The sequence below is a fragment of the Lepisma saccharinum genome, chromosome 16 (assembly GCF_977018435.1).
Source record: "Lepisma saccharinum chromosome 16, izLepSacc3.1, whole genome shotgun sequence".
In the NCBI taxonomy this organism is placed as follows: domain Eukaryota; kingdom Metazoa; phylum Arthropoda; class Insecta; order Zygentoma; family Lepismatidae; genus Lepisma; species Lepisma saccharinum.
Window position 1 is genome coordinate 23,074,414 of NC_139244.1, and position 5,659 is coordinate 23,080,072.

Here is a 5,659-nt window from a genome sequence, read left to right on the forward strand (position 1 = left end):
ATTTATTATTTACAAGTTTATGCCTATTTTTTACTCAAATAACACAATTCTATCTGTTCAGGAAAGACTTTTAGTTACATTTTCGACACACAGAGTGTGTGATCTCAACTTCTATCTGTTTATTTCACAAGTTTAGGCTTATTATTACCAAAATAATACAATTCAATCTGTTCAGAAAAGACTTTTAGTCACATTTTCGACACACAAAGTGTGTGTTCTCAACTTCTATCTGTTTATTTCACAAGTTTAGGCTTATTATTACTCAAATAACACAATTCTATCTGTTCAGGAAAGATTTTTAGTTACATTTTCGACACACAAAGTGTGTGTTCTCAACTTTTATTTGTTTATTTTACAAGTTTAGCCTAATATTTACTCAAATGACACTATTTATATTATTCAGGCACCATTTTTTATTACATTTTGGACTCTCAAAGACACACACACACACACACACACCCACACACACACACACACACACAGAGAGAGAGAGAGAGAGAGAGAGAGAGAGAGAGAGAGAGAGATTTTTTCCAAGTTTACAGGATTATTCTCTAGTTTACTCAAATAACACAATTTAGATGTGTTTTGAATTATATTTTGGATGCAAAAGTATGTTTTGACAAGTTCTACCTTTTTATTTTACAAGTTTAGGCTTATTATTACTCAAATAACACAATTTAATCCAGTCAGGAAGGATTTGTTATTATATTTTGGATGCACAAAGAGATGTTTTCAACTATTTTACTGATTTTTTGCAGGGTATGTATTAATTTGTATTTATTTTGTTTCGTATCATATATACATTTACAAATTTTTAATTTAGAGTTTAGTATTTATTTAATTTTTTTCAAAAACACTAAAGAAAAAGTACTTTTAGCTAAAATGTAAGCCACAGAATATATTATTATTATTATTAGGGTTTACTGATTTCCACTATGCTATTTTTGGTTCTGTATTTCTATATGTATTTATTTAGGTCAGGTTACGTCTGCTACGTAGGAAAGTTTGTTTATTTTAGAGTTTGCTGAGTATTTTGTTACTTTTATACTAGGTAAAGTTTTCTAAATATATCAGGAAGGGCTCCATCCATATATTTTTGTTTTTGCTGTTTGGAGATGATGCGATCAGCATCACTCTCCATCTGCTTTTTATTTTATGTACCCAATATTATTTTGAGGCTTAGTGAATTCTAGAGCCTATTTATGCAGGAGAGAGGACTTGAAAATTTTGATCTCAGACAACCCACAACTATTTGTCAGAGTATTTTAAAGGATATTTTATACTTATTATGTGCCACTAGAATATCAAAGCTTGCTTAATTTTTATGTCTGTAACGCATTTATTGTATTTCTAGCTAAGGCTTACTGGATAAAGTACACGAAATGTTTAACATTTCAACTATTTGCTTTTATACGAGGGCAATTTTTTAGTGTAACGAAAATTATGATGTGTCTATAAAGACTGAAATCCCTTTACCGATGGGTCCATAACTGGACGCTTACCAACATTGTTTCTTTTTTAAATATAACCATTTATCAATATATTGACAATTCACAGGACAAGACGAAGTTCAAAGACAACTGACTATATGGACCATAGGTCCACTTGCTAAATTTTTTCTATGCTAGAAGAATAATTTAGCCTTATAGCCTTTTTCAACGTATTTTTGAAGTATTACTGGTTTTTTGGGTGCATCAACAGTTGGGTTATTTCCATTTGGTTTATTATACGAGGCTACAATCACTATCTGAACACTGAAATTCTATGATTGAAACTAAAAGCTCAGGCTGTAACTAGGGACTTAGTATGATTATCGATAATTTATAGGACAACACGAATTTTATAAAGGATTATAGGTGACGTAGGACCACACGCCAGAGGTTTGTTAATCTTCAAGAAGCATTTACAGCTAATATTACGAGGAAATGAGGTTGATTTTTTACTGTTTCACAAGAATGCTATTTTCTATACACCCAATATTTGCTTTTTCAAGTAACTACATGTACCAGAAGTACTTACAGGCCAACTCTAACTAGACTTCGATTTATATAAATGTGGCAAGAACTATATTTCTGAGGAAGTACGCAAAAGCAGATTACCCGATTAAAGTATCTGAAAAACAGATTTTTCTATGTAAGTATATTTTTTATTGACTGGATTATTTAACAGATCAAACAGGAGGACTGCAAAATTCATTAAATGTAGTTCTATAGTATAGGTGGTTTCAGAGATATAAAAAAAACAAATATAAGATTTCGCTTTTTTTTTGCTTCTGAGGCTAATCGCGACGCTAAGGGTAAATGGCGAGGAAATGTAACGGAGGACAAACAGTCCCAAAAGTTATGGGCTGCATGTAAGTTAATACCACAGAGATATTACAGTAGGTGTAGGTTCTACCACCAGAACTTTTCTATCATAATAATACTGGTTATGCTGTACTGTTAGCTAAAGATGCTGATATTTGAGAAACTTAAAACTTTACTCACGACTTACTGTTGCACAAGATCCGATGACAAAATTTAAAAATTGTAATCGGCCAGACAGGGATTCGAACCCTGGACAGATAGGTTAAAAGCCTAACGCTATACCAACTAAGCTCTCTGGCACAAGGTATTATTTTTTTGAAAAGTTAGTTATGTTAAGAAATATATTGAAACACTTGAGAACACTCTTGGTCTGGTTCGACAGAGAAGGAGACAACATTTCCAAATTTTTACAGACTGGGTGTATTTTTCCACTATAGAGGCCTTCACTATATGTAATTCGAAACGCTAAAGTTCAGCTAGCTTCCAAAATTGAGGTAAAGATTGTGTTTGGCGAGATTAACAAGTTACAATTATATCCAGTTACGGACAAATAAAGCTAAAACTCTCAGATTTACTGTACTAGGCAAGTTTTAGTAACATTTTCTTCACTTTAGTACAAATACCAAAGAAATAGGTATATTTTATTTATAATTTGACAAAATGTACTAGTATTTAATTCACAAAGTTAGGTAAAAAACAGTATTTTTAAAAAATATTGTTACTGCCTTCAAATTTTATGTTATTTAGCCACTAACAACTGGTTTACACTGTTTGGCATCCTTTAAATAGGAAAAGAAGGAATTATTTGTTTAGTATTTTACTACTTTATATTTATTTAAGAAAACAATTCTACAGTTTAACTTAATTTTAACAAATTGTTACTAATTTATATATCAAAGTTATGTTATTTAGAGTGTATGAAGGCGTATAAAGTTAATATTTGTACTTATCAGTGCAACTAACAATTATATTTTACACACAAAAGATGATGTTTACAGTTAAATTATTTGAATCAGAGAATAATATTTTACAGTAATTGATTCATTCAGCACTAGTCAGTACCTTTATGCATCAGAAAGTTTTCTTAATTTTCTATTACGCATGCTATTTTGGGCTATTTTTAAAATGTATTTCTAAGGCAAACTGGTTTAATTTTCTGCTTATAATGCAAAGTTGACATAGTTTTCGCACAATGCATTGTACATTTGTTATATTCTCTACTTACAATCCAAATATTATGCTTATTTAATGTATAACTAACTAACTCTCTAGCCTTCTTAAACCCGAAGGTTCATGGCTGCAGCAACACATGCCTTTCATCTGTCCCTGTCCTGAGGAAGATCTATATACTCCTTTCCTTCCCTACCAATTTCCTTTAGGTCCATCTCTACATTATCCCTCCATCTTTGTTTTGGTCTTCCTATTGGTCTTTTACCATCAGGTTTCCCATCAAGAATCCTGTATATTTTTCTTTCCTCTCCCATTTGTACCATATGATCTACACACCTAAGTCTTCTTGATTTAATCATTCTAATAATATCTGGACATGAATACAAATTATGTACTTCTAAATTATGTAACCTTCTCCATTCATCTGTCCCCTCATCTGTTTTAGGCCCAAATATTTTCCTAAGGATCTTATTTTCAAATACTCTCAATTTATGTTTTTTTTTTCAATGTAAGGGACCAAGTTTGTTTACTGTATCTAACTTTTATTTTTTGTAATTAACAAAAATTAAAAGCTTATACTGTAGTTATTATATTTTTTTCTATCAGCTTATTTTGAAATTAATATTATTAGGTATAGTCTTTGATTTATAACTATATTGCTTTTTTATCAATTTATCTAAGAGTACACGCAGACAAACATATGTGTACACAATTTTATGTACATAGATATGCCTTTTTTCAATATTTTAGTATGAATATTGCACTTTAGCTATTCAAGCAAGGGTAGGAAAGGTAGGATTTCTGATAATTTGTTGCAGGATTTTGTTTTCCAAGTATAGATGAGAACTGAGCTGGGAGACTGTTTTGAACCTTTTCATTAGAGTTTGCATGTAAACTGTATGCAAATTGAGCACTATTGACTGTGCATGCTTCTAAGTTTTGCTGTTATTTTACATCAAGTCTGTGAGTCTGTAGACAGTTTTCCCTTTTCAAGTAGTTTTTATTGATTGTATTTGTATATGTTTTGGGGACTTAGCAGTTTTATGTTATGAGGCAGTTTGTTGTAGAATATTTTTACCGGATTGTTTTGAGATATTGAGTGTCTGCTGTTTTACTTGTAATTATTTTCCTTCCTGTGTTGTGTATTTGACTATATTTTGTCCAACTTCGTAGTATTTAGAATAATTGTTATTGACTTGTAGATGTAGGGAGTAATAAACCTTTGCAAGATGCCCTATACTTTAGTCTGAACATTATTCTTAGTGTTCACTTTTAAAGCCTTAGTATTCTGGTAGTATTATTAATGTAGAGGTAAATTAGGCTAAAATGTAGGCATTTTCTGATAAATTATACTCACTTAGTTGTTTCAGCAGGTAGAAGTTGCATGATGGTTTACTGCTGATGATGTTAATTTGCTCTTCTTATGTACTACGTATGATGTAGCTTACTTGAGTAATTGGTATTTTCTACTGAAAAAAGGATTGCTTGTCTATTTTATTTCTATGTTGTTGAGTTTGTCCATAAGCAAGCCATGTTTTTACTCTATCCTATGTCTTGGAAGAATCTAGATATATTGTTTTTGCAGTTTTATGTTTCTCTAAGGTTTCACCTATGTAGTTTTTTAAACTGTGCTATGGGTGTGACTATTGATTTCTCTTTCTGTATCCCATGTTGGTCTAAGAATAAAAGATCTAAGAAAAAAAAGCAAACAACCTAAGTCAAATTCAAGCAGCAAGAGGAATACACAGAAACCAACATGGGATACAGAAAGAGAAATCAATAGTCACACCCATAGCACAGTTTAAAAAACTACATAGGTGAAACCTTAGAGAAACATAAAACTGCAAAAACAATATATCTAGATTCTTCCAAGACATAGGATAGAGTAAAAACATGGCTTGCTTATGGACAAACTCAACAACATAGAAATAAAATAGACAAGCAATCCTTTTTTCAGTAGAAAATACCAATTACTCAAGTAAGCTACATCATACGTAGTACATAAGAAGAGCAAATTAACATCATCAGCAGTAAACCATCATGCAACTTCTACCTGCTGAAACAACTAAGTGAGTATAATTTATCAGAAAATGCCTACATTTTAGCCTAATTTACCTCTACATTAATAATACTACCAGAATACTAAGGCTTTAAAAGTGAACACTAAGAATAATGTTCAGACT